The 19,948-nt window shown below is 45.4% G+C and overlaps 1 protein-coding gene across 3 annotated transcripts in view; it reads left to right on the top strand.

Annotated features, from left to right (window-relative positions):
- Positions 1 to 3,731: 3,731 nt before the first annotated feature.
- ZMAT4 (zinc finger matrin-type 4) overlaps positions 3,732 to 19,948 on the top strand; it is a 252,599-nt gene continuing 236,382 nt past the window's right edge. The window contains exon 1 of one of the 3 annotated variants that reach the window (XM_083514428.1): positions 3,732 to 4,156. The gene's annotated coding sequence lies outside the window, so the exon portion shown is untranslated. The remainder of the gene's footprint in view (positions 4,157 to 19,948) is intronic. The other 2 variants (XM_083514429.1, XM_083514430.1) reach the window with 2 other exon arrangements.

The following is a 19,948-nucleotide window of genomic DNA, read 5'->3' as shown; positions in this document are numbered from 1 at the left end:
TCCAAATAAGCCCTGAATATGAACTATGAAATTCATGCAATTCTCAGAAAGCCTCCAAGAAAGTCAGGAGATCTGTTGTTTCATTAATTTTGTTGTTAGTGAGATTTACTGCTCACTCTGTTCCCAGTAGTTCAAAGCAGCACTTATAAGAACAGAAATTCCATTCATCTAATTCAGTGTACAGAATTCACTCCCCCAAGAGGCAGGATTAGACAAATTCACGAAAGAGGAAAAGATTATTAGCGCCTACTAAACTACCTTCGATTCTTAAGGAAATCAGCCCTGAGTACAAACATGAGTCTGACCAAACTGCGGGAGGCAGTGGAAGACAGGAGTGCCTGGCATGCTCTGGTCCATGGGGCCACGAAGAGTCAGACACGACTAAACGACTAAACAACAACAAACTACCTTCTGCCTTCACAGTTGGAGGCAGTAATGCTTCTGAGTTTCAGTTTCTGGGAATCATAAATAGGGAGAGTTGCTCTTGCACTCAGGTCCTTCCCATTGAAGCATCTGGTTGGCCACTGTGAGAACATGATGCTGAACTAGATGGGACATTGGCCTATTCCATTTGGGCTGCTTTTTCCTCTTTCCTCTCTCAACAAGCCTTCTAAAGTAGAGATTTGCATACCTATTGGTATCTGTTTTGAATTTGAAATAATTTTTATATATGCAATTGCTCTGGTTATCTGATTATCTCCCGCTTGGACTCTATTTTTGAAGGTGACTCGGAAACTACAACTAATCCAGAATGTGACCGCTAGACCTCCAAGAACAAGGCACATTTTTCTGCATTTACTGATGCAGAAACAAGACTAAACTTATGTGCACACGTGAAACTGACATGGACTGTACCTTGGCTGATTCATTCATACCTGAAAGGGAGTGTAGTGCAGTCTTTTCAGTGCTGGCCTGGGAAACCTGGTACTATACTCTCTATTGGTTTTAAATTGTGCCATTGATTTGTTGTAACTCATCACCGGGATCTTATGGTGACAGATGTGTTAGAAATCCAATCCACCAGTGAATGAAGGAATGACTCAAAGGAGTACAAGCATGTCCCTATTTTCAGCTAAAATGCTGGACTCATCCTTCTGGAGACCTTAGCCTTATGTATCCCTCCAGCCCATTTTGCCAGTTCCCTGCCTATAGCTTTCCTCTTTATTCAATTTTCCTGCCTGTGCCTTGGCTATCCCCTTTCTTGGAGATTGCTCATGGCTGAGAGTGTTCTTGATGGAATACGGAGAATAAAATCCATTTGTAAAAGGTATGTAATACCTGTGCCTAGGGCTGGGTGGATCTGTCAATTTCAGTTTCCCAGTTTCTCATTTTTTTGACCTGAAGTTTAGTCCTCCACATTCCCACATCAGTTTGTGCATTTATTTAGTTTTTAATTTTAAAAATTGAATTCATAAAATTAAATTAAATTTTATATTTTATATTCATAAAAATTTGCAAGCATTATAGTGCAAATGTCTTCTGCTATACACATTTTTGCATGCAATTTTGCCTAAAATACATTTCTTTGAAAAGCAATTGCCCCAATATAAAGCATGTTGTATGTTATTTTGACTAATATATGCATATTTATGGACACGTTACCCCAGTAAAGCATTTTTCTATGCTTTATTTCGCAGGGGAACTGCATTGCAAAATTTGGAGAAGAGTGAATTTTGAAGGATTTCAGTTTGGTGTTTTGTTTTGTTTTGTTTGTTTGTTTGTTTGTTTTGTTTTGGCATTGTTCTGGAAAGTGTGAATAAGGTAGGTTCACCTTTAAATGTGAACTGAATAGAATTTCTCTCCCACTTGTACCTGAGACTACCCTTGAAAGCTACATAGCTTGGAAAAATCTCATAGACAAATCCTCAGAACAAGGCTGCTACTTCCACATGTGGTGGTTCTGCCCTATATCTGTAGCTTTTGGGATTGAATCTTTGCTTGTTTTTCTAAAATAGCAAATAAAGCCACCCCAAAAGTAGCCCCTTCAGCTCTTATTTCTATTTTCACTAGCCCTAAACGCCTCCATAAATATCTCAATAAATCCCTCTTGGTTGCAGCCACATCAACAATATCTGGAGACAGGGAAACATCCCTGGGAGTTTTGATTGCACATTGGTATAAGTGTGTTCAGCATCTCGCTCACATGGAAATGTTAAAACATGCTGTGAGGAAAGTGAGGGACCAAACTACATTAATTTGACAGTGTATAGCCTTCACCCCTAACTTTCATAAATACTATTTTTTGAGTGTTAACAACCTCAAACTACCCACCCTGGGTTTTTGAGGGGCTAAGGAGATAGATTTACTTGCTTATCTAATCATCATCAACAGCAACAACTTAGAATGATTAGGAACATAACAGAATAAATCCTATTGAACTCGGTGGGACTTACTTCTGAGGAAAAATGCTTAGGATTGCAGTGTAAGGCTTCACCCAGTTACCTGGGAGTAAGCTCCATTGAATACTTCTGAGAAGACAGTGCAAGGCTCCATTTACAATAAAGGAATCAATGGCTGGCTGTTGAAGCATTATAATTAAATAATTTAAAGTGGTTACATTTTCCTTCAACATTATAGGAAGGACTTCATATGCCTGCTTCACAGTTTCCTTCCTTTGGTGCAGGTATTTTATTTTCTGTAACGGGTCCTTTTTGCACCCACACCCACCACTTTTAATTGTTCTCCAAGACGTGGAGGGGAGGAAAAAGGAAAACCGGGACATTCTGGGATCAAATCAGAAACTGGGATGCCTTCTGTAATTCTGGGACTGTCCCTGGAAAATTGGGACACTTGGAGGGCATGTGGAACTGTAGTCCAAAACATCTGGAGGGTATCAGCTTGCAGAAGGCTAGAATTGGGAATCCTGGGGGAGATAGGCAAATAGTCTGACCTGGTTAGAAGGCACCTTCCTACATTCTTCCAAGTTTCAGAATGAAAAAAAGTGACGCTAAAAGCAGAAAATGAAGAAGATCTAAAGGGAGGGTCTGCTCTGATTTGGAGGGAGAGCATGGAAGAAAATATACTATGTGGCAAGTCCAGCTTCCTGAGATTTACAGCTTCTGTTTTTCAGAAGTAACTTTCTTCTAATGGCTGTGAAGAATAAGGATAGGAAAGAAATACAATTCAGTACACATTTAAAGGCAAATTGACCTAATTCACACTTTCCAGAACAATACATGAAGCAAAACACGGCTGTCCATTGAAATGTGCATTTCTGTGAATTTTGTGATGCATATCGCCAGCCAGGTATTGAGTCCAAAAATGATTGAGTCCAAAAATTACTGGAGTAAAGTGTGCATAGTGTGCACATATTAGTGAAAATGTGCACATATTAGTGAAAATGAGAAGCAAGAATGCATTATCTTAGGAAACAAAGTTGTGGAAAATTGCTCACTGATTTGGAAATGTGGAAAACTCAAGTGGGAAATGAGACAGTCAGGGAAAGTGAAATCTACAGGTGACACTTCCTGAGATCTCTGAAGCCTGAGGGGCAGCTCAAGGAGGTTTTGCTGTTGCCGGTTGTCAGAAATAGGCAGTTCAGTGTCTCTTATAATAATCCCTTGTCCCTCTGCATGGTCAGAAGAAATGGTGTAAATTTATACAAAAAAGCAACCCCCCCAATAAATTATGCAAAACTTGCTCGATTTGCATAAAATATGCAGGTTGCAGAAATCAGCTGGGCACCAATGCGATTTGCTACGTGAATATACTATTGAGGAGCTGACATGATTACCATTTCTCAAAGGGGCTCGCAGGGCACGTGACCTGCTTCCATTCCAACCTCGGAGAACTTCCTTTGTTTCCCTTGACACCAGTCGGCACATCGCAAGATCCAAAGCTTGTCTACAGAACACATAATTAGCTTTCCCCAACGCTCTTGATAACAACAGCAGCTAAACGGAGAGGGAGGCTGCACTAAAGCCGAGATGGGCCCGCACAGGATCAACCAACCAATCGGAGCCCTGGAGGTGGGGCTTGAGATCCGGCAAATAATTACTAAATGCATTTCCAGCCCAGTTGGTCTGGGCTGCTGAAAGATCTGGCTGCAGAGTGAGAGGGGAAGCAGGAATCTAAGCACCGGTGTTTGTGGAACGCTGCTGTAGCATCAACCCTGGACTGCCTCCTGCTGCCTCCTTCCTGTCTTCCTTGGTAAAAGGTACTGCCACCTGGGTGGATCATATGGTCTGGGTCTGTGATGCTTTAGCAGCCAGAGAAAAGTTTTTATTAGGGAAATTTCTGCCGCTTGTGTGGAAAAGGAAAATGGTCTACTAGCTTCTCTTCTTTGCCTGAAAAACAGCAGCAGCAATATGGTACCTCTGTATTGCTTCCCCCTTCCTAACTTTAAGATAGGGGTAATGCAGGGCAGGGGTATGTGTAGGATTGGCAGTGTAGGTGCCTGTAAAAACAGCAGCAACTACTAGTCTGAGCATTTTTAATGCTGTGTGTGAGTGAGCAGCAGCAGCAAGGTCCAAAGCGTTGCCAAGTCTGATCATCCTTGTTGTGCCATGAGAGGTAAATCTATTTAGACCTGGCATGTGTGTGAGTGTTTTTTTTAAAGTATGCAATCCTCCAATGTGTGCTAATGCAGAAGTAAATCCCACTGTGTTCAGTGGTGCTTACTCCTGAGTAAATATGGGCACCATTTGAATTCAGAACTTTAGAGGGGGCCTTGTGTGAGCTGTCAAACTTGGACTGGTCCGTCCCCAAGATCCTGGCTTGTCCATGTGAAGTTTGTTTAGTACATTGCAGATGTCTGCAGACAGGCAGCCATGCAACGGTGCTCTCTGGTTTGCAAGCCAAAAAATGTTGACATTCAGGGACCATTCAAGGGCTGTTAGAAAGCCACTCTTGCAAGGAAGTGAGGGCATCCTGTACTTAGAACAGTTAAAACAACAGGAGGAGGAATTTGGGAAAGCTTTTTTTGTCACAATGCTTCTAAACCAGGTGTGGGGAACCTGTGGGGCTTCCCAGATGTTGCTGGACTCCAGCTCCCACCATCCTTCACTCTTTATCCTTGGCCACGCTGGCTTCTGAGGCTTCTGGGAGTTGTAGCACAGCAGCATCAAGAGGACCCCAAGTGCAAAGTGTTATCCCCTTCTGGGATGCCTGTCCTGCACTTAACCTGTGATCCTCTGGAGCCCCCACCCCACAGAGGGCTGGGTATGGAGAGCTCCTGGCATTATTCTTCTGCAGTTGTGCAGTTGAGCCCATGCTGTCAGCCTGGATATAGGCAGGAGCTCAGAGCACACCTCAGCGGGGTGCCTATGGTGGGTATGCATGCTGTCTTTTTCTAACTGGGCTTGCTCCTGTGTCTTTAAGAGCCCTGACCCACAGAAATTTAATAGGTAAATATTTGCTCAGCACCTCTCCCCATCCTAGGAAAAGCGTCACCAGCCAAATATATTTAAGGTTACTTATTTAAAGAAAAGTCAGGTGAGGATGATTACTGCTATTACTATTATTCAAAGGGTATCCACTCTCACTCTCTGAATTGCCAACCCTCAGTAATATGAAACCTCAATTTAAGGAACTTGGAGCTGGGGGGAAAAGGATAAAAACCAAAAGACTGGATAAGAGGTTTCACACATGCAGCTTCATATAATGACCATGAGCCTCACACTGTTTCAGCGCATGTGTGGACATTTCCAATGTGGGGTAGAAAGCACCAGTTCTCATTAGAAAGTATGTTCTAGCCAGGATAGATTTTGCTTTTGAATTGCAATTGTGGGACATTTAGGGCAATGGCTTTCTTATGCCTCATGCGTGAATACAGCCTGGCAGGGCAAAAACAGATTGGGCAATATTATAGCAGCTGTGTTTTCATAGGTGGAATGGGCTGGATTTGAACTTGGGTCCTTTTACCTAATAAAACCAGCTTTCAACATGTGTCTGAGGCAAACAGAACATTAAATCTGCGCCCAAGCCAAGCCCACAGCCGTGTGTGTGGGGCTGAGCATCTGAATGTGCCTTACATTGACTTAGAACGCTGGTCTGCATTTCTATCCCAGCATTATCATCTGCTCTGAAATCCAGCAGCTTACAATCTTGAGCAAAGTTCCTTCCCTGTTGCCTGATATCAAGGGAAGATGCTGGTGATTGAACCTGGGACATTTGGTGTGCTAGGCAAATGCTTTGCTTCTGAGCTATGGCCTGTCCATTTGTGGTCCCAGGCTGATGGGTTAGTGAGGTTTCTGGTTCACCTCCTTGCTTAGCCATATAGGAATGGAGAGCAGCACTGCCTGAGTATGCTTGCTCAGATTGATCTGGTGTGTCCCATATACTCTTGGGCTGGAGAATGAGGAGTCTTCTTTAAGAGTGGTCGGGGGAGGCAATGTTTGCTGCAGCATGCTCAGCTGCAAGCCCAGTTCCAATGGGTGAGGCAGGTTTTTGAAGCACTACCAAAACTTGTTGAACCTATTTGCTCAGCAACCACAGGAGGATGAGGGAGCACACCATTGCCAATGATGCCTCTGCATGCAGGTTCTCTGGGAAGACCCCTCCTCCTCCTCCCACACAAGCAATAATCTGTGCACAGACTCAGGCTTTCCCTAAGAAAGGGCTTTCCACTTTGTCAGGTGCAGGAATGACATTGATGTTTCCAACCTGAACTGATCCAAACACTGAAGATGCACCTCTTCATCCTGGCACCAGAGATCTTTATATTTTAGGACCCGTCACCTTCTTTTAATTGCATTAGCTTTGCACTGATTTTAATATTGTGTGTTTTAAATTTCTGATGCCCACCCTGGGACCTCTTGGGTGAAGGGCAGATCAGAAACTGAAATGCTAATACTACCAATAATCAGCACCATCAATCAACAAGCCTTAACAAAGAATAACAGCAATTGGCTGCTTGCTGCCCCGACCCCCCCCTTGTGTGTGTGTATGAACAAATGTGTATGAACAAATGTGTCCATATATGCCTCAACAGGCAGCCCCACCCCCCGCAGGCCAGAGAGAAAGGCAGAGAGAGTCGGAGAGTGCAGGGCTATCTTCTCGCCCCCAGCGATTCCTCCCCCACCCAACCCCAATCTTTGACTGTATCAGTGGCTCCATTGGATGGGCAAAAGCAGAGCATCTGACGAAGCGTAAGAGAGTTGCGGGTTTCTGAAGGCAGTGGACGGATTCCTCCTTGAGAGTCTGTGTTTGCTTTCCGGAGACTCTGCAGGATTTGTTCGGCTGCCAACTGGGAAAGGCTTTTGATTTGAGACAGAATATTAGGAGAGATGCTTTGAAAGAGGGTTGCAGACAAATGACTCATCTGCTGTAGGAAGAGAATAACAGGAGGATGGGGGGCGGAGCTTGAGAAAGGAGCAAAGGGTATCTCTCACTTTCCTGGGTGGGGGTGATGGGAGAATACCTGTCTGTAGCTGAAGAGTGAGCTGCAGCAGGAACTGTGGCAACACAGAGATCACCCCTGCTTACCTGCTGAGAGGGCTGCTGCAGCACAGGCGTGGGGGAGTTTCACCTGGATCACTTTTTAAACTGCTCTCGTGTGAGGGGTCTGAGTTGGCAGGTAGTTTTGGGGAGAGCCCTGGTGGGCCATAGATGTTCTGATCCAGCCAAGAAAAGGAGTGCTAAGCAAGTCCCCTTGCCTCAGATGCCACTCCCTCTGCACTTGTCGCCTCTGGCATATTGTTTGGTGGGGGCAGGGAGTGCAGGCAGTGCCCAGAAGCAGCAAATGAGGACGAGGCTTTAATCATAGAATCACAGAATTGGAAGGGTACCCAAATGGTCATCTAGTCCAATCCCCAAAGTAGTTGTGTAGCCGAGGGAACTTCAGGAGGTGTTGCCTACCACACAGGTCAGTAGAAGAAGTAGACAAGCCCCTTTCCTGCATCTGGCTCAGCCTTGCTCTCGGAGCCGCCAGTTGATGATCCATTTTGCTTCTGGGTTGCCTCTCTGAAGCTATCAAGGAGATATCCATAAGATGATTAAAAGCTATAAAAATATTGTTCTAATGTTTTAAAAAAGTAAAGGGCCACTTTGGCTGGCGAGGTGCAAAGGAGGACAGGGCAAATTGTGCAGCAATAAAACCACTAGCACATTTGCAGAGCTATGCAAGGTCCAGTGTGGTTTCAAATTGGATGGGAGACCCATGTTGAGATTCCTGCATTGCAAGGGGCTGCTCTAGATGGTCCTCGGGATCCCTTCAAACTCCACAACTCTCTGGTGTCTCTGTGGGGTATAAATGAAAGTTCCCAGGAGTCACTGGGGGAAGCCATAATGTGCTTTCAATGTATGGTGTGTAGGAAGTTGATGAGAGGTGTGGCAAGAGGCCTCTCTGTCCTCTCCACATTTGGCCACCTTAAACCTGCTCCAAAGCCAGCTGCAGCAGCCCTGGTGGATCTCAGTGGAAGAAATCAAGTCAAATGCACACTCTGAGCCTCTGCATGTCTACTCAGAAGTAAGTCCCCCTGAGTTATCAGGGGCTTCCTTGCAGGTGGATGCGCATAGCACTGCAAGCCTTATGCTGCTGAATGTTGCTTTGGCAATGTGGTGTCTTGGTGCAACCCTGGAGGATTCTCTCGGGGGGGGGGGGACAAGAAGACGACAATTCTAGCAGGTCTCATAAAATTCCCCAAGATAATTTTGCACCTCTCTAAATCTTACCCCTTGAAGACAGTCTGAAGTCTTGCTGCGATGATGTTGTACAATACTTTTTGCTCGGCGCAGTGATTCTCCTCCTCTGCAGGTCTGTGCAGAATTACCTTATCTGCTAGAGGATGTTTAGTGATTCTAAAAACAAGAGCTGTACTAATTCACAGAAAGAAAACATGTAGGTGTTGTTGTTGTTGTTGTTGTTTTTTAAAAAAAGTTTGCCCAAAACATTGACTTTCTGTTCTTTCCTTTTTAGATTATAACACTGTTGAGTAATTAATCTTTATACATGCCTTTTCCCACTGGAAACAGTGACACAATGAATAAACTTTTAAAATAAAATACAATAAATTATGTTTCCCACCTTTCTTGTGGGGGGGGGGAGAGATATTTTAACAAGAAGAAAACCTCCTGTACAACCTCCTGGGAAAGTGGTGCAAAAGGTGGGAGCAAAGTCTGGTGGCAGAATCTGTTGTAGGTGTTCCATGCTGCAGCTCTGGAAGTGTGGCGTTGTCAGAGAGCAGTGTGCAGCAGAGCATGTGAAGGTCAGAAGGATGGCGAGTGCGCTAAAAAAATCTAGAAACAAGTGCTGTCCAGAAATTTGTGCCTCGATTTCTCAGATGTTTTCTGCCTCTGCGAAAAAGACTTCAATTCCCCACCCCCCACCCCCGCTTCCTTCACAGCACACTTGGTGATTTCATTATCATTTCTGTGACTGAGCCCTTGCCCTTGTGAGGTGGTCAAGTCTTGCACCTGTGTTTTTATTTTCAGTTAGCATTTTTCCAGCTGCCTACACTTCCTGGTTCAAAAAAGCCTCCTGGGAAGCTCTTCCCCTGGGCTCGGATTGAAGTGTGAGCACCTGGGAAGACAGCAGAGTACAGATCACAGGTGAGATGAACTGTGGACCAAGAGAAAGGTCACTCACAAAAATTCAAAAGTAAGGTGAGCTCAACTATAACTCTGTACCTTACCCATAAGAATCTCACTGAAATTTTCCCTCTCTGGTCATAATTTTCAAATACAATTTGCTTTCTTATTAATTGATGAGCAGGGGCCTGTAGGAGAAAATTTTGGCACAGCAATAGTAGAGACAGCCAACATTCCTGGGGCAAATCCTTCTTGTTGCATGTTTCAGGATTTATTGGTGTGAACCGTCATGGATGTTGCTCTAGAGACTCACTTTGCCATGTTTGACCCAAGAGTTCCAGTTGGTGCTTGCTCAGTAGGTTTTTGAGGAGGTTGTCAGGTATTGGGGGAAAGCCAGATAAAGATTAAATGGGGAGTGTATATGAACATAAGATCCTAAATCACACCAGTCTCTCTCCACCTTCGGAATGCTCTGTTTGGGGGCTGTCTATGTATCTTCTCAGTTTTTCTTGTATTTGTTTATCTCCTTTCCTACTGGTGAGTTAGGTTGGGTTAGGCTGAGAGACTGTGCCAGGTCCAAGGTCTGTCAGCTGATCTTTGTAGCTGAGAGGGGGATTTGAACCCAGGTCTCCCAGGCTCTAGTCCAGCACTCTGACCACTACACCGTACTACCTGTGTCCTGCGAAGCCCTCACTGAAGGGCAATGACTTTATTAAAGGTAAAGGTAAAGGTAAAGGGATCCCTGACCATTAGGTCCAGTCGTGACCGACTCTGGGGTTAGAATCATAGAGTTGGAATAGACCAGCGGCGTAGCGTGAGTTGTCAGCACCCGGGGCAACGCAAGTAATTTGCGCCCCCTAACCCGGGGCAAGGCAAGTAATTTGCGCCCCCCCTAACCCCTAACCTGCGAGTTGCCTGCCGCCCAAACGACGCCGCTTGCCCGGAGGAGGAGGGGGGCAGAGAGGCGAGGAAAATGCAACATGGCCCAGCAGCAGCTGCAGCACCGGCGGAGGCGGGGCTGTGAGGAGGGGCTGCCTGGCGCGTCCTCCGCGGCGAGTGCTGAGAGCCGCTGCCTGCCGGACACCTTCAGCCCGGACGCGCGCACAGCTCGTCGGTTCCGCGAGACATGGGGCTCTGCTACAGCCTGCGCCCGAGGCTCTTCGGCGACTCCGGAGGCAGCGAGCGCGCCCCCCCCCTAGATGTTGCGCCCGGTGCGGCCGGCCCCCCTGGCACCCCCCACGCTACGCCACTGGAATAGACCACAAGGGCCATCGAGTCCAACCCCCTGCCAAGCAGGAAACACCATCAGAGCACTCCTGACATATGGTTGTCAAGCCTCTGCTTAAAGACCTCCAAAGTAGGAGACTCCACCACACTCCTTGGCAGCAAATTCCACTGTCGAACAGCTCTTACTGCCAGGAAGTTCTTCCTAATGTTTAGGTGGAATCTTCTTTCTTGTAGTTTGGATCCATTGCTCCGTGTCCGCTTCTCTGGAGCAGCAGAAAACAACCTTTCTCCCTCCTCTATGTGACATCCTTTTATATATTTGAACATGGCTATCATATCACCCCTTAACCTCCTCTTCTCCAGGCTAAACATGCCCAGCTCCCTTAACCGTTCCTCATAAGGCATCGTTTCCAGGCCTTTGACCATTTTGGTTGCCCTCCTCTGGACACGTTCCAGTTTGTCAGTGTCCTTCTTGAACTGTGGTGCCCAGAACTGGACACAGTACTCCAGGTGAGGTCTGACCAGAGCAGAATACAGTGGCACTATTACTTCCCTTTATCTAGATGCTCTACTCCTATTGATGCAGCCCAGAATTGCATTGGCTTTTTTAGCTGCTGCGTCACACTGTTGGCTCATGTCAAGTTTGTGGTCAACCAAGACTCCTAGATCCTTTTCACATGTACTGCTCTCAAGCCAGGTGTCACCCATCTTGTATTTGTGCCTCTCATTTTCGTTGCCCAAGTGCCATACTTTACATTTCTCCCTGTTAAAGTTCATCTTGTTTGTTTTGGCCCAGTTCTCTAATCTGTCAAGGTCGTTTTGAAGTGTGATCCTGTCCTCTGGGGTGTTAGCCACCCCTCCCAGTTTGGTGTCATCTGCAAATTTGATCAGGATGCCCTTGAGTCCATCATCCAAGTCGTTGATAAAGATGTTGAATAAGACCGGGCCCAAGACAGAACCCTGTGGCACCCCACTAGTCACTCTTCTCCAGGATGAAGAGGAACCATTGATGAGCACCCTTTGGGTTCGGTCAGTCAGCCAGTTACAAATCCACTGAGTGGTAGCATAGTCAAGACCGCATTTTACCAGCTTCTTTACAAGAATATCATGGGGAACCTTGTCAAATGCCTTGCTGAAATTAAGGTAGGCTACATCCACTGCGTTCCCTTCATCTACCAGGCTTGTAATTCTGTCAAAAAACGAGATCAGGTTAGTCTGACATGACTTATTTTTCAGAAATCCATGCTGACTATTGGTGATCACGGCATTCCTTTCTAGGTGCTCACAGACTGTTTGCTTAATGATCTGCTCCAGAATCTTCCCTGGTATTGATGTCAGACTGACTGGGCGGTAATTATTTGGGTCCTCTCTTTCCCCCTTTTTGAAAACATTTGCCCTCCTCCAGTCTGCCGGGACTTCGCCTGTTCTCCAGGAATTCTCAAAGATGACTGCCAGTGGTTCTGAGATCACATCTGCCAGTTCTTTTAATACTCTTGGGTGCAGTTCATCTGGCCCTGGAGACTTGAATACATCTAAACTAGCCAAGTATTCTTGTACTATCTCCTTAGTTATTCTGGGCTGTGTTTCCTTTGCTGAATCATTTGCTCCAAATTCTTCAGGTCGGGCATTGTTTTCTTTATCAGAGAAGACTGAGGCAAAGAAGGCATTGAGGAGTTCAGCCCTTTCTGTGTCCCCTGTTTGCATTTCACCATCTTCTCCTCTGAGTGACCCCACTGTTTTTTTGTTCTTCCTTTTGCTACGGCCATACCCATAAAAGCCTTTTTTGTTGCTTTTAACCTCTCTAGCAAGCCTGAGTTCATTTTGTGCTTTAGCTTTTCTGACTTTGTGTCTACATGTGCTGGCTATTTGTTTGAATTCCTTTTTGGTGGTTTCCTCCTTTTCCATTTTTTTGTACACATCCTTTTTTAATCTTAACTCAGTTAAAAGTTCTTTAGATAGCCACCCTGGCTTCTTTAGGCACCTTCCATGTTTCCGTCTCATTGGTATTGCCTGAAGTTGTGCTTTTACTATCTCCCTCTTAACAAACTCCCAGCCATCATGAACTCCCTTTCCTTTTAGTATTACTGTCCATGGGATCTCACCCAGCACTTCCCTAAGTTTTATGAAGTCGGCTTTCTTAAAGTCAAGAAATTGAGTCCTAGTATGCTTGGCTGCTCCTTTCCGCTGTATAGTAAACTTCAGAAGAGCATGATCACTTGCGCCTAATGATCCTTCCACTTCTACCCCACTAACCAGGTCATCAACATTGGTTAGGACCAGATCTAAAATGGCTGTTCCTTTTGTTGCTTCTCCCACTTTCTGGACAATGAAGTTGTCTGCAAGGCCAGTGAGGAATCTGTTTGACCTTATGCTCTTGGCTGAGTTTGACATCCAACAAATATCCGGGTAATTGAAGTCCCCCATTACTACTATCTCCCTTCTTTTTGCATGCTTGGCCATCTGTTCCAGGAAGGCATCATCTATGTCCTCCGTTTGGCTTGGGGATCTATAGTAAACTCCCACAATGAGGTCTCTGTTATTCTTCTCTCCCTTAATTTTGACCCAAATGCTCTCACTTTGGCTTTGAGGTTCTTAATCTTGGATCTCTTCACAGGTATACACATCCTTGACATATAACGCCACTCCTCCTCCTTTCTTGTCTGGTCTGTTTCTCTGGAATAGATTGTATTCCTCCATTGTTACATTCCAATCGTGGGACTTATCCCTCCAGGTTTCAGTGATGCCTATTATGTCATTTTTAGTGTGCTGTACCAAGAGCTCAAGCTCATCTTGTTTATTTCCCATGCTTTGCGCATTAGTGTACAGACACTGAAGTCCATTAATCATTCCCCCATGTCTCTTATTTAAGGATTTTTTTCCTCCCACCACTAGGTCTGCGTGCTGTTTGCTCCATTTGGTCTATGACATTTGGATGATCATTTTCATCAATTGATAGACTCCTACCTTCAGAAGCACTGTCTCCCTCCCCCACATTAGTTAGTTTAAAGCCCTCCTGATGAGGTTTCTGAGATTTTTGGCAAAAACATTCCTCCCAACCATTGTGAGGTGCAGCCCGACGCTTGCCAGAAGTCCATCTTCAAGAAACTGCAGTCCGTGATCTAAGAATCCAAACTGTTCCTGTTTACACCATTTGCGAAGCCAGCTGTTCACTTCCACTATTTTTCCCTCTCTCCCTGGGCCACGTCGTTCAACTGGGAGGACAGTTTACTGGCCTCGCTTTACTGGCCGAGGGAGCGGCGTACAGCTTCCGGGTCATGTGGCCAGCATGACCAAGCCGCTTCTGGCGAAACAGAGCAGCGCACGGAAACGCCGTTTACCTTCCCACCGTTTACCTTCCCACCTATTTATCTACTTGCACTTTGACGTGCTATCAAACTGCTAGGTTGGCAGGAGCAGGGACCAAGCGATGGGAGCTCACCCTGTTGCAGGGATTCGAACCGCCGACCTTCTGATCGGCAAGTCATAGGCTCTGTGATTTAACCCACAGCACCCCCGCGTCCCGAATGACTTTATTAGGCCAGCCAAAATGTCACAAAATTTTAAGCAACTTTTGCGTTTTCCAAAACTCTTCATCAGACTGGTTGGTGAGTAAAGGGGCACGGAAGGGGACAAGAACGTGGGCCTGGCAATTTAGAGAAGGGTGGGTACCCCTCCCCCCCTGCCAAATTCAGAGAATTGGTTGTTAGGGTTTTTTTTCATCTCTGAATCCCTAGTGTAACCTGGAACTTGCATAAACATCTACGAGTGCCTAATCTATAAAGTCTGCTACCTCCTTTACCCTCTTAGAAATATTGGAAGTTGCCTCAGACTGAGAGAGGCCATTGGTCCACCTCTGTAGCTCAGTTGTGCGTACAATGACTAGCTGTGGCCCTCCAGGATTTCAGGGTGTGTGTGGGGGGGGGTGCTATCCCAGACCAGCTTGGGCGTTCTGCCAGCAAAGCAAATGCTGTGCCCCTGAGTCACGGTCCTTCTTCATCATGCCCGAGACCAATGCAGACTTTGACCATGGACACACCACACTTTTAAAGCACAAAGAATTCTGGGAACTATATTCCCTGGTGCTACAATTCCTAGCACTCTTAGAAAACTACAGTTCCTGGGATTGTTTGGAGGGAGTTGCAGTCTTTAAATGTGTGGTGCGTGTGTAGCCTTTATGGCTTTAGCAGAAAGCCAGCTTTCCTTAAAATCTCTGCTCAAAACCTACCTCTCAGGTGAAGCAGTTGACGCTGCTCCTTTGTCATCACCTCCTTACAGAAACTGAAGGCATGCATCTGCATCAAGGCATAGGTGTCCTAATGCCCCCCCCTCACCTTCCCTCTGGTAATCTTTGCAGATCTCTAAATTTAGGACCAGATTGTGCCTTATGTGTAATTCTGTGATTCTCTCCTTGCCACCTACCACCCCCAGAAGGAAAATGGAAAATCAGGTTGGAGTGTGTAGGGGTGGCTGAATCCTTAGAGCCAGGGTGGTGTAACAATTAGAGAACTGGACCCTGGGAGACCAGGGTTCGAATCACAGCTCTGCCATGAAGCTCACTGGGTGACCTTGGGCCAGTCATTCTGCCTCTCAGCCTTACACACCTCACAGGCTTGTTGTAGGGATTAAATGAGGATTGGAAGAACCATGTATGCCCCTTGGAGAACTGCCATAAGTTCCAGCTGCTGGGAATCACAAGTGAGGAGAGTGCTGCTGCTGCTGCTGCTGCTGCACTCAGCTGCCCACTGCAGGCTTCCCGTTGTGGCATCCGGTTGGCCAAGGTGAGAACCGGACTCTAGACTAGATGGACTCCTTTTGGCCTGATCCATCTTCTGATGTTCTTCCCCACCACCCAATTTTCTACTCAACTACTTTTTTGCTTGTGGGAGAAAAGAACTAAGCAGCTTGCCAGGAAAGTGTTAAGCAGCCCCTTCTAACTCATACAGTCAGTCTTCCACTAAAGACCCAGCTTTCCATGGGTTCGTTTCCAGTTTCTTGACAACATTTCTCTAAGGAAAAGAGTGCAAATCTTCTGCTCTTTTCGGAAGGCATTTAGAAATGTTTGGGATGGGGTTCCTGCTATGTCTGCTGGCTCTTGGTCCAAAGTGCAGTTGGTGGGAAGCTGTGGAGACAGCCTTGTGCCACTTCCTGCTAGCCCCCCTTCCCAGAATACCTTGAGTGACAAGATGCAAAGAGACGTGGTGTTGCTCCCAAGGCATTCCAGGAAGTGTGGCCAGTGGGCAGATGCAGACAGTTTTCCATAGCAGCTTTGCCATTCACTGATGCAGCTGGCTTGCAGGAGAAGCCATGTGCCCAGTAGTTTGTGTCATACCACCTTCCCACCTCTCCCAGACTATATTTCCATCTCTAGCCTTTGCTGAATTCAGGAACTTAGGAAGCTGTCCTGTACGGAGTCAGACAGTTGGTTGCATCTAGTTCAGTATTGTCAACACTGGCTGGCAGCATATCTCCAGGGTTTCAGACAGGAAACATTCCCAGCCCAAACTGGAGATGCTCTACCACTGGGCTCTGGCCTTTCTCCAGTTTGGCGGCTGTTGTTTAGTTGTGTCTGACTCTTCATGACCCCATGGACCAGAGCACGCCAGGCACTCCTGTCTTCCACTGCCTCCCGCAGTTTGGTCAAACTCATGCTGGTAGCTTCGAGAACACTATCCAACCATCTTGTCCTCTGTCGTCTCCTTCTCCTTGTGCCCTCCATCTTTCCCAACATCAGGGTCTTTTCCAGGGAGTCTTCTCTTCTCATGAGGTGGCCAAAGTATTGGAGCCTCAGCTTCACGATCTGTCCTTCCAGTGAGCACTCAGGGCCGATTTCCTTATGAATGGATAGGTTTGATCTTCTTGCAGTCCATGGGACTCTCAAGAGTCTCCTCCAGCACCATAATTCAAAAGCATCAATTCTTCAGCGATCAGCCGCCTTTATGGTCCAGCCTTCACTTCCATACATCACTACTGGGAAAACCACAGCTTTTACTATACGGACCTTTGTTGGCAAGGTGATGTCTCTACTTTTTAAGATGCTGTCTAGTTTGGCTAGACTGTATAATAAAGTCTTCCTGTTAAACAGCAGCTTTTTTATCTCATCCTCAAGCGCAGGGCTGGCCCATAGTTATCCCTTGACACTTGCATTGTGTTATGCTGAGTAATTTCCATCAATCCCTGGAGAATCACCTGGAAAGACTAACACCTTGTTCTTTCCTCTACTCTGCTGCCAGTCTCTCTGTGACCCCCCCATCCCAGTGAAATTATCACCCTTTCTCCCTATAGTCGGCTCCCAGGTTTTTTTTTCTATACAGAAGACCTTAATTCAGTCCCCTCTCCCCAAATTGCCAGGGGCAGCATGTTTTACATTTGAAGCCTCCTGGAATCGGCAGCAGAAGCTTTTTTGAGATTGTGCCTTTGTGCAAGACAGAAGGTTTGCTTAAGGTTATGTTGTTGTAGTAGTTGTTGTCCATTAGGCATGCTCACAGAATTTGATTTATATGAATCCTGAAGCAAACTGATCCACTCTGCACATCAGGGACCAACATGTGGATCTGGATGTCTGTGGAGTGTCTTGGATTCTGAGCCATTTTTGTGGCTCAGAAAGATACCAGAATGCTCTTAAAATGCGCACTGTTTAGAAATGCATACATTGAGATAAAGTACATATTTCAATAGTATTTTGAAAGAACATTTTAAATATTCATCTTCATGAGGCTTTATTTTTTTAAATTGCAGCTAATAATTGGAAATACGATGGGAAAGATGTATGCATGGATACAGGCAGAACCTGCCCAGACCAGAAACAGGCTGATTTGTTGTAAATTTTGAAGCATTTCCATGCTCCATATTTCCTAAACTATACTGCTATCTCCACGATAATATTCTCAGGTTCATGTTGGCTCACCCCAAAGCTCTGTTTCCCAACTTAGGTTAGTCTGACGTTCAGGGCTTGCCTTGGGCATTTCATAATTCATAAAAATGCAATGCAGTCCCACATATTGCTACAAAGCATTGATTTCACCCCCTCCCCACCTCCCAATGGCTGTTGCATCTGGCATAGATGTAACCCCACAGCTGGGGGGGGGCGGAGGGGGTGGGGGGGAGTAGAGAGAGAGAGAAGGAGGGCAGGAGAATAATACTCTTTCAGATCCTGTTGATCTCAACACATGCCTTCTGCTATTCATATGCTATATCCATGCACCTTTTTAAATAAACAATTGTATCAGCCCCATCAGATCTCCAACAACTGAGATTAAAATAGGACTGTGTTGTTGTTAAATCTGTTACAAACTGCAGGAGACCTATTTCTGCCTTCTGGTCCTAATAGTTGCCAGCTTTTTAACCAGCCCTTGCTGCTGTGTTTTTAGCTGTGGCTTGATCACAGTATGCCCTGGAAAGAAATTATATCACTTGCAAACACTGTTCTCCTGTGTGCAGACACCTGCAGGTACACCCCAATTCTCATGAAAATTCACCAGCATTTTAATGCAAATTTCTCAAAATGGTCTTCAATTTTGCCCAATGTACACATTTTTGCAAATCATTTCCCCAAAATATAGCACATGTTTTTGTTATTTCTGCTAATATGTGCATTTTTATTAACACCTTACCCTAGTATATTGTTGCAGCCCGCGCCAATCTCTGAGCAATGTGAGATTCCAGTCACGCTTACTCAGGGTCTGTGTTTTCTTTTGGAAATGAGCATCAGCACTCCAGGAGGGTCTTGCTTCCTCCATAGGTGCAGCCCTTGATCCAAGCAGACATCATGTTCTGTCTGCTGCTTTGTGTCTCCCGGTCACATAACTCAACTGCTGAGGGAGGGAGGGGCCCCATCCACTGGCCATCTCAGTCAGAGTCCTTTTGATGCTTGGTTTATTTAATGGCCTGCCCCCTGGTTATCATCTAATTTGTTTTTAACAGATCCTGATTCCTAGGGTTTAGAAAGGCGTCTAACACACAGCTTAATACACACAGGTCTGGGGAATTATAAGTGTCTCATACAAAGCCTAATACACATGAGTCTGGCTTAATACACCCAGGTCTGGCTTTTTAGGGTGTTTGGCATCCACAAACTCACAACAATATGCATTTTATACACATTACTTGGCCGGAGAAGTGCACTGCAAGATTAGATGAAGTGTGAATGTTGAAGGATGGCAGTGTTTTGATTCCCATATGGTTCCAGAAAGCAAAAATTAAGTAAGTTTGCCTTCAAATGCAAAGCCGAATCAAAATTCTTCCCCATCTTTTGCAATGGTGTAGTACAGTGGGACTCCGCTTTGGGACTTTTTTCAGAGCAGGAGTGATGCCATTATTTGCCAGAGCACCAACACAACTGACAAACATCTTTTGTCCCAGCACATATGTGAGGTGTTACGGAGTCTTTCAAGTTTGCTTGTGACAGATTAGGCCTGAGGAAGCCAGAGAATCAGAAAAACAATCAAGCAGAAGATGGATATTTTTCCTTTTCTTTCATGGAGTTTCTATTTCAGGCTAGCATTTTAAATGGTAGCACTTCTTTGCAATATGGTTTGCATTTATTATTAAAAGCTAAAGATTTTGTTTCAGTGCGGCAAATGTATTTTCTTAACACATTTTTACAAGTAGAATCTCTGCAGTCAGAAGTAACCTCTCCTGATTCCATGGAGTTTATTCCCAGGAAAAAACAGTGCATAGGATTTCGGTCATGCTGATCCTAACAAACTGGGTATTAGGCTGTGTGTTGCTGTGCATTGGGTATGTGTAATTCAGGAATGGGGAACCTTTTTCAGTCCAAAGGCCACATTCCAGTAGGGGGTGAGATCAGAGGCAAAAGTGGACAGTGGATGTTTTGGACCATGTAAGCAGTGCTCAAATTATGGACAAAGACAACAACCCCTTCCCCTTTCGTGATGCCCATTCAGTATCAGTATCAGTATCAGTATCAGTATCAGTATCAGTATCAGTATCAGTATCAGTATCAGTATCAGTATCAGTATCAAACTTTATTTTGGTCACAGACCAGCATAAGATTAAAAATATGAGGATAAACTGAGCAAATAAGACTTAAAACAGGTAAGGGATAAACACTAGTAGTTAAAATGTGATTATATCCTACATAACTAAAAGACAGAAACAGGGACAAATGTGACTATAAGTGAGGGAGCGTGAAGGAGCACAGGTCCTTTTATGTGATGCCCATTACAGTTTGCTACTCTTCTTAAAAAGCTACTTGCATTTTGGTTGTGCAAGTTCATCCTTTGTCATGTGTGTG

The sequence above is a fragment of the Podarcis liolepis genome (assembly GCF_965112155.1).
Source record: "Podarcis liolepis genome assembly, chromosome: 7".
NCBI lineage: Eukaryota > Metazoa > Chordata > Lepidosauria > Squamata > Lacertidae > Podarcis > Podarcis liolepis.
The sequence above is the reverse complement of the archived record's forward strand: the minus strand, read 5'-3'. Positions and strand labels throughout refer to the sequence as shown.